The following is a 13,176-nucleotide window of genomic DNA, read 5'->3' on the forward strand; positions in this document are numbered from 1 at the left end:
AGTAGGTTGTCAGGATTGGGGGCTCAATCCCATCGTCCGTGGTCCTTTGCCAAGATTGGAGTACGGCATGAATTCGAAGGTAGCTGGCCCATGCCGGCGTCCAACTTATTTACGCTGAGATCGTTGATGAAGTGAAGAACTGCTTCTCATCGAGAACGAGGAAAAAGGGTTTATTTACAGAAATTAACTCAGTCTAGCATGACTGCTTGAGAAAAAGAGTAACAGTCCAACATGACTGCATGAGAGAAGTGACTCAGTCTAACATGACTGCTCAAGAGAAGTGTCCTCAGCATTCGCACAACCACAGTTTTTATACACTCGATCCGCCGGTCCTACGACGCGGCGACTGTTCGTTTACTCATCACCAACTCGCCGCTGCACTGCAGATCAGTTTACGTACACAAAGGCAACCGCGCTCTGATGCCCGACGACGGCGTTGGCGGGTGCCGTTCCGGGAACTGTCGTTGCCGCTCGAGGGTCGCTCGTTGTTCCGTGCCACTCCGAACCGTGAGAAGCACAAAAATACGTCGTTCCCGCGGCAGCTTGTCCATGCGTGTCAAATCAGCTCCGCGTTGGGGAACTCCGGAATCATTGTTCACGCACCGAACTAGTTCCGTCACAATGTCGAAGGGGCTGGAGGAAGGCGGCGGATTCCAACGCAAGGGCCGCTTCTTTGAACGCCTCCCAGCTGCAGCGACGGAGAGGGAGAGGTGCGCGTCTTGCACCCCCTTGTCGTAATCGGGTGGCAAGGTGGCAATCTTGCTTAGCGGCTCGCCATTCTTAACAAGGTCCGGAAAAACATTCTGTGTATCTGTGTCCAAGCCCCACCCTTGCCGTTCTGCTGACGAATGTTCAGCCTTTTCAAATGTACCGCAAGTTACCACTATGTAGTCCAGACGTATTAGGTGAGAACTTTTGTTCCACTGCAATGTGGTAGTCCGCATTTTGATCCTGGCCTTGTTGGTAACTGTCCCACTGATCGATTAAAAAAAAACAGAAGTGCAATACGTGTTGGGCCTTAATTGACCAATTCCAGAGTTAACTTCATGGACTCTGTACAACTGTAGATAGTCATCTTGTATGTTTAACTAGCCTCCTGGCCCCACTCTTCGACTTTCTGTGTTTGTAGGGAAGCTCGTCTCGTTGACGTCCCTGTCTTTGCTCTTCTTGCTTTCTCTTGTTAGGACTGGGGGCTCAATCCCATCGCTCGTAACTCGTTGTCAAGATTGGAGATGGGTATGAATTAGAAGGTAGCTGGCCCATGCCTCGTCCAAGGTATCCACGCTGAGGACGTTGATGAAGGGAAGGACTGCTTCTCATCGAGAACGAGGAATAAGGGTTTATTTACAGTATCTACATGCAGTTAGTCAGTCTAGCATCACTGCGAGAGAAAGTAAATCTGTCTAATATGACTGCTTGAGAAAGTGCATCAGTCTAACATGACTGCTTGAGAAAGTGCATTGAGCAGCCGCACAACAGCGGTTCATAAACACTCGGTCCCCCCCTCTAACCCAAGGTGACGGAAACGTTCGTCCAGTCATCGTAAACAAGCCACCTCTCTGCGGGACGGTTTACACACACACACATACACACACACACGCACACTTGCGCGAGGTTCACGGTCCGGAGCCGACGTCAGACGGACTTTGCAGGACTCGGGGCTTGTGTCAAGAAAGGTGCCTTTTATTCCCCGAGCTGACCCCCACAGCGCGGCCGGGTGCCCATTGTCTTGCGTCTTGGACGGTGCGTGGGAAGGGGCCTTCGTAGACGTTCCCGCGGCAACTCCCCCGCTCATAACAGAACAGATCGGCGTCGGTGGGTTCGGTAACAATAGTTCGCCCGCCGAACGCATTCAGTCACAACGGCGATGAGGCTAGAGCGTAACGGTGGCGTTCCTAGAAAGTTGATGCCGCTATCGCAACTGGCTGGCAAAACTTGCACCTCAGCTGCGACATTCTTAACACTCTCTTTGGTTATTTGTCTCATGTCGCTCTAATCGCGGCACTTGTTTCTCTGTACAATTTGATTTGCCCAGTGCACCTGTAGAAAAGCTTCGTAGCTGTTTCCAAGCACTCGTATAAACGTTTAATTGATTTTTAATTTTTTTATCGTACAATGAATGCTCCTGATCTATTGCATTTTCGTGTATTTTACATGAAACCATTCCACTTTCTTTATTAACTTTCCCTTACGTTTGTATCTTTAGCTATACACTTTTTTGTATTGTATTTGCTCGTAGTATTCTGTTCATTCTCGCCCTACCTTATCTTTATCGATAGAAAAGAGCTTGTTTTAGCAACTTTCCTTGCACTTTGGTTTGTGTGACAATATTCTGCCCAAATGTTTTTTTCGGGTACATGTATCTTTTCCGTTTTTTTTTCTACCTCATGACATCTCCGTGCCTCCTTTGCCCTTCTTTATTCCTTTTTGCATCCCTTTGTATCCTGCACGTTATCTTTTCGTTAGATTACCTGTGCGCCAGTAGTAAAACGTATTGGTTCTTCCTGAGCACTTAGTCTAAGGCCGGATTGATTAATTTCTTATTATTCACTCTCACGCATTGCTCGTGTTATTCTCCGTGTTTTTATTTTGAATTCACCTTGGCTTTTGTCAATTGTAAACTGTTCTTTTTCATAACTTTCGTTTCTTATTTCATGTATTGTCCCCCTTTATTTGTGCTCGTATTTTTCATTTGCCTCCCGTGCGCCCGCACTCAGACCTCGGGTGGCTCCTGGGGCGCTATGATGTAAAGCTATTCCAAACTTTTCCATTCCAATTCTGCAATGAGCCCTCCGCGATTGGCCAAAAGCTTTTTTGGACCATCTCCGCTTCTCCTGTCTGTCACGCGACATCACGAAAACTGCGATGGGTCACAATCTGATATGACGTGTACACACTGAATTTACATGATTCGACCGAACATAACAAAAATAATTATTTCTGATTCAACGCCTTTTTTTCAAGCTGCACCCACACCACCTGTCTGTCACTCGACGTCACAAAAACGCGAAAACTCATTGCGGCGAAGTGACGTGTACGCGTTAAAGATGCATCATATTCCGAACAAAACTGAATTTTCTTCTTAATAGCCGCAGTTTGCCCCGTTCCGAAAAGAATAGAAGACGGTTGCCGCCAATCGTTCAGGCACTGGCAACTCGCACCGGCCGGAGAGCATGGGTTTATTTGCGTACAATAAAACCTTTTGCGTGGCCGTATAGTGCTATCGAGCCCTTTCGGCATGTATACGTCATCGTTCTGTCAGCTCTTCTTTCCGTTTTAGCGGCATTCTTGACCTTCCGTTGCATGCCGCCGCGATTTTAGACAAGCCACCGCAAAGTAAGTAAGGGAAAGTGGACCAATCTCAGATGCCGGCACCATCCTCTTCATGCGGTTATTGATTTTCAATGCAGTGGCTCGGCCCTGTCGAATCACTCTCCACTTGAGCGTGCTCGTCGCCTCCTATGAGCCAATTAATCAGAGGAGCCGCTTAGAGTAGGCAATGTTATTAGTTTTTGAAGCAAACAAAAGTGACCGGTAAACGAGGATAGCATTTGATTGGTCTGTTGAAACAACCCTGCGGATCGCCGCCGGCGGTTACGTAATTTTGACATCAGGAGATTGGAATAAAAACATATTGGAATAGTTTTTGTTACAGGGCCCTGGGCACGGTTAGTAAACAATTGATGGATTCATTTATTGATTATTATTATTATTATTATTATTATTATTATTATTATTATTAGTAGTAGTAGTAGTAGTAGTAGTAGTAGTAGTAGTAGTAGTAGTAGTAGTAGTAGTAGTGCTGCGGTGGTTTCTACTGGACCAGCATGCAGCTATTCCAAGTCCATGTTATGGAAGAGATCAGTCTTCTTGCGCAAAAGGATGCTTGCTCTTTGTCGAAATTGCGGCCATCTTGACAGCTGGGGACGCCTTGTGCAACTCGGGCAATTATGCTGTCCGGTCAGCACGTACTCCATCTTCGCTTTTCACGTATGTGTGGTGCTTTCCAGAAGAACGCTTTTCGACACAGTCTGTGAATGCAGGACGGTCGTTTAGAAACGCCGGCTTTTCGGTGCACGTAGTTCTTTAAGCCCAGTGAATACTGGACGACGGAAACGCTTGTCATTAGAGGCAGTGGAAGCGCGTGCCGGTTGAGCATGTGCTGTTCTGGCCGAACAGGAGCAGCGCGACGTCGCGGTCAAGAAATAAGCGGGGGCCGAATTTTCAAGGCTTTTTTCTCATAAGAGCTGTTTGACATTTACCGGCTGCCATGGTCAGTAGCATGCGCAACATCGCGATTGGCTGGCACAAGCTGTTACGAACAGTTACAGCGTAAGAGCTTCATTGTGCCTGCGAGCAGACAAGCGCAGGAATGACCGCGATACAACACCAGCGACGACCGCGACAATGACCAGCAAGAGCCCAGGCTTGGATGCGGACTTCTATGCAAGACACATATGAGATGAGAAGCTGGCTCCTGCTGCGCTGAACTTTGCAGTATATTAGTACGGTCTGGCTGAGCATTACAGGCGGGGCGCCACACCGACCCCTCGGACTCACGTCTACATCCACCAGATTCACTGACCTTCAGGATACCCTTCGTCTCGCGTACTCGCTACCACCGCGCTCGGTGCAGAGCAACTAAGGTGACGAGATGCGTCAACCTGTAAGAGAAGCAAGAACCAACGTGACGGAACACTGCTGTTTCGGCTGTGAGTGCGAGTAGCCTTCGCTAACTCATGCAGCTATGGCATTGGAATGTCCGACTCACCCGCGTACGCGAAGTGAAGACGCGAAACAGATTACCGATCATTTTCTCGGCAACTGTTCCCACTTCGACGAACAATGCCGGACTACCCACGATGCCTTGAATAGAGTCGGCCTTCTACAGAAGCAAAGGTCCTACGAACTTGGTCTCGGAGCTCATCAGCCCAGAAAGCCGCATGATGCGTTCTGCAGTGCATGAAGGCGACAGCCTTGAGTACCCGACTGTATACAATCACACGCACTATGCAAGGTGGCATTTTGCATACTGCGTGTTATTTATCTGCACTCGTGTATTCTCCTTAGCTCTCTATCTCCCTCCCTTTTTCACTGCCCCTTCCCTCCCTACGCGTAAGGTAGCAAACTGGGCGAAGTCTATATCTAACCTCCCTGCCTTTCCTTCCTTTCCGCTCTCTTGCTCAGCGTGTAAGAGGAAAATGAGGGCTTTTTAACTTTGTAACCATGCACCCGTGAGTCAGCATTCGTTCATTGTACACCGCTAGTTTGTCTGTGATCCCCTTATTCGACCGGTGTAGTGCCGGGGGCCATTAGCGGCGTCTCTTTCCGCTTGTCACTCCTTCATGGCTGACACCACGCGTAGCGATTTCACTGCACTGCACAGAGTGGGCGAGGGGGCGTTTACGTGCTTGTACGCACTACACATGTTTCCGCGGCACAATTTTCTCAGAAACATCCAAATTTCTGAGCCGTGAGCTAGCCAGAGAAGGAAAAATGAGTTTTGCCATATTATTGTGAAATACACTTAGCTTTCGGTGTCAGAAACACGGAAAGCGCGAGAAATTATGGTATCCGAATATAATGCGAGACAGCAAAATGCCTCGCAAAGGTCGAGAAGAATAACAGTGCTTGCGCAGAAACCATGGAAGAGAGAGAGAGAGAAAACAAGGGTAAGAAAGGCAGGGAGGTCAACCAGAACAGCATCCGGTTTGCTACCCTACACTGGGGGTGGGGGAAAGGGGAATAGAAAGCGGAAGAAAGGGAGAGAGTAAACACTGAGTACGTGTGGGAAGGACACCAAACACAAGGACACTATAAACGGTCTGTTAAGCCCGTGCACTTCAAGTACTGCACTAGTGCACGGATCGCTTTTCGAGCCAGTGACGGGTGTGGCCACGGTCCGAGTATCTTTGACTCGGTGAAAGGTCTCGAGTCCAGTCTGCGTAAAGTTGCCCGCAGAGAGAGGCGTTGGACATCGTAGCGAGGGCAGGTACACAATAGGTGCTCGACGGTCTCCTCACACCCACAGGAGTCGCACATCGGGCTCTCGGCCATTCCCATACGGTAGGAATATGCGTTCGTAAACGCCACTCCCAGCCACAAGCGACACAACAAGGTTGCTTCGCCGCGGGAAAGGCTAGATGGTAGTTGTAGCCGTAGTGTGGGGTCCAGTTGACGTAATCTGCAATTGAAGCCACTTGAAATCCAGAGATCTTGGGACTTCTTGCGCGCAAGTTGGCGAAGTTCTCTGGCAGCGTCCGACCTCGCCATAGGTGTTGGACGCGTCTTGGTATCCTCGTGGGCACACCGGGCAGCCTTGTCAGCTAGGTTGTTGCCGACGATGCCACAGTGAGCAGGGATCCACTGAAATATAATGTGGTGTCCTCTTTCCAGAGCATGATGGTGCAGTTCCCTGATTTCAGATGTCATTTGCTCGTAAGTTCTGGGACGTAAAGCGGACTTGATGCTGTGAAGGGCTGCCTTAGAGTCACAAAATACGACCCATTTCTCTGTTGGCTCTTCGGTGATGTACATCATAGCGGCATGGAGAGCTGCAAGTTCTGCCGATGTAGATGTAGTCGTGTGCGACAATTTGAATTTAGCTGTGACGTGGAATGTGAACCATGAACCATGGAAGGTGATTGCGAAAGTACAAACGAAGCCTCTTTTGTACAATACTGTTGTCACTCGCCTGTTCTCTTCTTGTCTGGTTAAAGCGTCGTCGTTTTGTGCGGCTATTTCACGGCCGCGCCTGGCATTCAAGCGCAAGTACAACAGCGACACGCTAAGCTGTGAGCATGCTTCGTCACTAACGTGTACACAACAGACAATGCCGGATGCGTCCCTTTTTTTTTTTTTGCCGCCTGTCTCCGCCGATCCCGAAGGGCATTTAATGTCTCATTAGCTCAGCTCAGCGCGCTCTGGGGCGTTATCTAGCCACAAACCTAGCCAGCCAGTCACCCTCGTCAAACCCTGGGAAAGTAGGGCAAGGAAGCTTCGCTTTAAAAACGCACATCGTGTTATGTGGAATGTCTACGACGGTAATGCTTGGCAGCAGTCGTACAGAGAATGACGTCAAGGACCCAAGGAGGAATTGGTTACGAGCCACCTCGTTGAACTAATGAACACGAAGAGGATCAGCGCGATGTTGCGCCTGCTCAGCCATCTTGGCTAATTCTGTAGATAGTCGGTGCACAAACCGTTCCTTACATTTAATATATATGTGACGCCCCGTCACAATGTACGCTCAGTTCCGACACTCGCACGTCTCTGATAACGCCAAGGTCCTGTGGAGGAAGCATCTTCGAGCCAGCTAACTTCAAGCACCACATTCGTGCGGTCGCCCGGATCAGGAAGTCTCCTTTCTCTCCGAATTATTTTTTTATCCTGCGCGAGAAAGAGAAGGCGGGAAGTAATGGCTGCAGCGTTGATACCACATCCGGGCCGGGCTCACCAGTGTGCTTCTATACAGAGACGGCTGCCTGTTTAGCAATTGGCCTTGAATCAGTTAAACGGCTGAAGGACGCGGGCGTCTCGCTCAGCTATATGTCATTTTGTTTAACTTCTCATCGGCAATCCCCCCTCCCCCCCCTCAAAAAAAAAAGAAAAGCCTTGATGGATCTCCGGACTCAGTGTTGTCTCAGCCGCAGGTTCGCGTTCCCCTGTACTTAAGCGCTCGCTCAGCCGCACTGCTGTGTACCGTATGAGCTGCTGGCCATTAAGCCGCGCTGCGTGTTACTTCGTCGTCTTGAGGCTGGGGCACATCGGTTTGTTTCTAGAGCGCCGAATTCGCGGGCAACGCGAAAGGAAGGACTCGCAGAAATTCGCGTTCGGTTCTTTTCTTTGCTTCAGTTATCCTCTATTTTCAAGTTCGTCTCAAAAGACATTGGCCGCGCTCGAGTCCCGAATCTCGAATTGAAGCAAGAGATCGGTGAGTATTTAACAACACGTGCATTCACACGAAAACGTTTCTTTTTCTCAACTGGGTCTCTTGTCGAGTTGCAGTGAAGACTGTAACTGATACTATGACATTGTGGCGCACAGTTAAATCGTCCCGTACCTTTTCATTGACGCATCAGAATTGCAACAGCTGTACTGAAAATGTTACTACCGTTTCTGCACTAATCTACCTTGGCTTTGAAATCAAGTGCGATACATAAGCGTTAATATGTTCCTGGGGGTCTCGTTTGCCCAGCTGCAACGGCGGGCCTATGCACGGTCTCGCCTCAGCGCACATCAGTTCCATTTTTCAGCTTCATTTTTTCTTCCAATTCCGGTTTCGCCTGTGAACTTTGTGATTCCTCAACGTCCGCGCATTTTCTTATTGCGCTTGTGAACCAATAAAAAATTTAATTCTGGAGTTTTACGTGCGAGTACCGCGATGTGATTATGAGACCCTAAGTAGCGGGGCACTCCGGTTTAGTTTAGACAACCAGTTTTTTTTTTAATTCTTTTTTTTACGTGCACCAAATTCACGAGTGTTTTTACATTTCGCCTCCATCGAAATAAGGCCACCCGCCGTGGTGTATTAGCGGCTATGGCTTTGCGCTGCTAATCCCGAAAGCGCGGGATCGAGTCCCGGCCGCGGCGGTCAAATTTCCATGGGGGCGAAATGCAAGAACGGCCGTGCACCGTGCATTAGGTGTACATTAAGAACCCCAGGTAGTCGAAATTAATCGAAATAATCGAAATAAGCGCTTTTTGTACTTATGCATGTATCGGCTTCTCTACACACGTGCAGCATGTACATTTTTTTTGTATGAACTAACCACTTCATGGAGTGCTCGAATAATTCACCTCGGTCGGAGAGCGCACTCGACATACCCGCGGGCGCTAAAGGTCGGCGCTCTCGGTCGGCACTGCGAAAAGATGGCGTAAAATAAAGTTGGGAGGCGCGTGTTGGCAGCGCAAGCACGGCACGCGCTGTTACGTTCTATAAGAGCCTTATTGCGGTGGTCCTCTGGTTCTCGCTCTCCACTGCAATCCCTCGGTTCGCGACAGCTGCATTCTGCCGTGCCATTGCCGATACTCGATCGGTGTTTGTGGTGGTCTGCTGCTGAGAACGAAGTTCCAGGTTCGATTCCCCGCGGTGGTTACCACATTTTGATAGGGCTGAAATGAAAGCAACGCTCGCGTGTAGGGATTGAGGTGCTCGCGTTAAATGTTAAAAACTGTGAATCAAATAGTGAATCAAGCATACCAGTACATTCGCCCTTGGTATAGTGCAGCAGGATTTTATAAAGTAATCCGAAAAATCGAAGTAAATGTTTTTCTTTCTTTGTTCTCGTTTCTTTTTATTCGAGACTGCGTTGGCTCCGACTGGGACACTCTCGCTTTGTTCGTCTCCTCCGCAGGTAAACTGTGCTACAGCATTGTCCTTTCCTGTCTGAACATGTTGCCAGCGTGAAAGACCATCAGTTATTTCATTCTGATGATTTTCCTTACTTCAACGCACAACTATGGCGTCGCAAAAGGGATCTCCTTATCCGCTGGCATTTGCTTGCACCTGGAGAAGCTCCTCTGTATAGCCTATATATAGCTTATTCAATTAAGCTGCCGCGTCTACGCAAACAAAGTTTGTCGACGTCCTCTGACCGCGTGTAATGTCATCAAACAAATTATATTTATGTCGCGCCCATTTGGATGTTTATAAATTACTTGGCACGTTCCGCGTGGCCGGTCCGTTAATATTAATGAAGGCTTGGTATTGGGCAGCCTGGCAGCTTACTGTGAGGTGCCGGCTATTAGCGCACGGCGCGATCCGCGTTGGTGGGTCTTCTTGGCGTGAACCCAACTTGGAAGTTGCAGCGAGTCCTGCGGCGCGAAAAAGAACAAAAGGAGAAAGGATCATTATTTGACCCGAGGTTCAACGTGCGAACGTAAAAAGCTGCACGCTCAAGTTGAGCATTTCCTGAAGACCTCAGCACACTTGCAATGTACCGAGCTACAAATACATAGACAAATAAGTAAGTGAGCGCGAAGGTTGAAATTCGGGCCAAAGCTCGCTTTTTGGAGTAATACTTTATATATATATATATATATATATATATATATATATATATATATATATATATATATATATATATACACACACGTGTGTGTGTGTGTGTGTGTGTGTGTGTGTGTGTGTGTGTGTGTGTGTGTGTGTGTGTTGTATAACATACTATAAGCGCTATGGCTCATGTGCAGTGCGAAGAATTGCTTCGCATAGGTACATTTCGGGCTTCACGCCTTACCATTTCGACACCCTGACGCCGTAGTGGCTCCCGATTTGTTTTGACCACCAGAAGCTATTCAGCATGCGTATGGTGCGTATATAGTTCCACGCACGCAGAAGTTTTCGTGTTCCGCCCTTAAAGCATATGACCTCCGTGGCTAGTATTTCATCTGAGACCCTGCGCTGAGCCACAAAACGGATTTTTCTCCGTATGAACTGCTTCGTGACCAGCCGACAGACCGATCGATTGAATAGGTTCTTACGTGGCAAATGTGCACTTATGATCTTAAAATTGCTGCATTGGATGTAGCCTGGACTTTTCTTGAATAGGCATGTCTCGGAGGGTGAGTGTTCCTTTTTTTGTTTTTGTTTTTTAAGCGAAGCTCTCTTTGCCTCTTGCTTCGACATTCCCGCTGCTGCTGCTGTCCTGCACACCGCTAACGCCGGCCGCACCGGGATGTGGTTGAGACGTGGCCATGCCACAGAAACACAAAAGGCATGCCCTGTCGGTGTTTTATTTCATGAAATTTGCTTATGAGCTGTCATTCTCGAAATTCGGAGGAATGCCTTTGTAAAGAATGCAGGACAAGGTATGAGCCACGTTGAGCGCCTGCCTGGTTGTGGTTCAGCATGATTTCTGCGGATTTCCTGCGACGCGGGCATATAGACACGGGACCCTTAATGCTGTCGCGATAATACACGACAGGAGTGTCGCACACCACTAGGTGACCCGAGAAGCTGGTGTCAACATTACGCCGCATCACATGTGCACAATGACCTCGTCAGCAGGCGTGACCTCCCATAAATGCAGTGCAGGAGCTGCCGCGCTTGTCTCCGTGCTCACCCGCAACAGCAACGACACGTAGACGGAGGAGGTGGCGAGAAAGTTAGCGAGGAAATAGAGAGAGAGAGATGAGGCAGTTTGGTGAGTTACAACGCTGCAACCCAGAATGGCGCCGAAGCTCGCACTTAGTGCCGAGGAGATGGAGGCTTGCAAAAGCGTCGAGCGGAGCAAAAACAAACACGAGTGGGGCACGCAAGGTAACATTTGACATCACGTCACGACTGTCGTATGACCTCAACGTCACTGACAAATAGCATCGATCAACAAAAACAGCAGACAAAGTCTCGCTTACGTCGATTTCCACAGTGCGTGGGATCTGTATATTGATCTCTCTTTCTCTCTCTCTCTCTCTCTGTCTCTGCCTCAGTTCTTCCCTTATACCCATATCCATTTATGACACCAGTAGACAGCTGAGAATTGAACCCGCCACTTCGTAGTTATAAATCAGCACCATATAATCTCTGTGTGACCGCAATGGGTTAACATCTCAGAGAACGCAATCCTGCGATGTGTAATTCTATAGCTGACGAATGTTGAAGCTCACAGAAACAATGCTGAGGAAAGTAAACGCGCTGCACGTGCCTCAAGACAGAACGCTTGCGGTTTTTGCTAACTTCTGAGCTTCTTAGTGCATTTTGTATTGGCCTGTACACGCGTATATAGCCTCGAGCGTAACAATGGAGCACCAGGAGCTTTGTACGGGTTTTAGTAAGAATTGAATCTTTCAAAGACAAGTGCAACAATATTACTATAGTCACGGTGGCTAAGCATATATTGCTGATTAGATTTGCCCTCTACTGGCGGGCTTTACTCTATTTTTGTGCGCTGTCCTGCGTATAGGGTCAACTCCCAACCGCGCCGACGTGGGAGCAGAATGCGCGATATCCCGCGTTTTGCGACGTCGGCGCAGAACGTGAAACAGAGAACCTAGAGATACGTGACTATGAAGGGTATGAAGGGTATTAATAAATCTGGGCCCATGACGACATCTCAAGTCAAATACGTCTGTTTGTCTGTCTGCCTGTCTCTTTATGTATGTATGTATGTATGTATGTATGTATGTATGTATGTATGTATGTATGTATGTATGTATGTATGTATGTATGTATGTATGTATGTATGTATGTATGTATGTATGTATGTATGTATGTATGTATGTCTGTCTGTCTGTCTGTCTGTCTGTCTGTCTGTCTGTCTGTCTGTCTGTCTGTCTGTCTGTCTGTCTGTCTGTCTGTCTGTCTGTCTGTCTGTCTGTCTGTCTGTCTGTCTGTCTGTCTGTCTGTCTGTCTGTCTGTCTGTCTGTCTGTCTGTCTGTCTGTCTGTCTGTCTGTCTGTCTGTCTGTCTGTCTGTCTGTCTGTCTGTCTGTCTGTCTGTCTGTCTGTCTGTCTGTCTGTCTGTCTGTCTGTCTGTCTGTCTGTCTGTCTGTCTGTCTGTCTGTCTGTCTGTCTGTCTGTCTGTCTGTCTGTCTGTCTGTCTGTCTGTCTGTCTGTCTGTCTGTCTGTCTGTCTGTCTGTCTGTCTGTCTGTCTGTCTGTCTGTCTGTCTGTCTGTCTGTCTGTCTGTCTGTCTGTCTGTCTGTCTGTCTGTCTGTCTGTCTGTCTGTCTGTCTGTCTGTCTGTCTGTCTGTCTGTCTGTCTGTCTGTCTGTCTGTCTGTCTGTCTGTCTGTCTGTCTGTCTGTCTGTCTGTCTGTCTGTCTGTCTGTCTGTCTGTCTGTCTGTCTGTCTGTCTGTCTGTCTGTCTGTCTGTCTGTCTGTCTGTCTGTCTGTCTGTCTGTCTGTCTGTCTGTCTGTCTGTCTGTCTGTCTGTCTGTCTGTCTGTCTGTCTGTCTGTCTGTCTGTCTGTCTGTCTGTCTGTCTGTCTGTCTGTCTGTCTGTCTGTCTGTCTGTCTGTCTGTCTGTCTGTCTGTCTGTCTGTCTGTCTGTCTGTCTGTCTGTCTGTCTGTCTGTCTGTCTGTCTGTCTGTCTGTCTGTCTGTCTGTCTGTCTGTCTGTCTGTCTGTCTGTCTGTCTGTCTGTCTGTCTGTCTGTCTGTCTGTCTGTCTGTCTGTCTGTCTGTCTGTCTGTCTGTCTGTCTGTCTGTCTGTCTGTCTGTCTGTCTGTCTGTCTGTCTGTCT

The 13,176-nt window shown here is 48.4% G+C and overlaps 1 protein-coding gene and 1 long non-coding RNA gene across 2 annotated transcripts in view; one reads left to right on the forward strand and one right to left on the reverse strand.

The window, feature by feature from the left end:
* LOC135917972 (streptococcal hemagglutinin-like) overlaps positions 1 to 13,176 on the forward strand; it is a 434,329-nt gene that overhangs the window by 254,222 nt on the left and 166,931 nt on the right. The gene's annotated exons all lie outside the window — the stretch shown is intronic.
* Positions 1 to 13,176, reverse strand: part of LOC135917991 (uncharacterized) — a 128,084-nt gene that overhangs the window by 108,116 nt on the left and 6,792 nt on the right. The window contains exon 2 of the long non-coding RNA XR_010569495.2: positions 9,731 to 9,816. This is a non-coding gene — a long non-coding RNA (uncharacterized lncRNA). The remainder of the gene's footprint in view (positions 1 to 9,730; positions 9,817 to 13,176) is intronic.

Source organism: Dermacentor albipictus, chromosome 2 (genome assembly GCF_038994185.2).
Source record: "Dermacentor albipictus isolate Rhodes 1998 colony chromosome 2, USDA_Dalb.pri_finalv2, whole genome shotgun sequence".
Classification (NCBI taxonomy): domain Eukaryota; kingdom Metazoa; phylum Arthropoda; class Arachnida; order Ixodida; family Ixodidae; genus Dermacentor; species Dermacentor albipictus.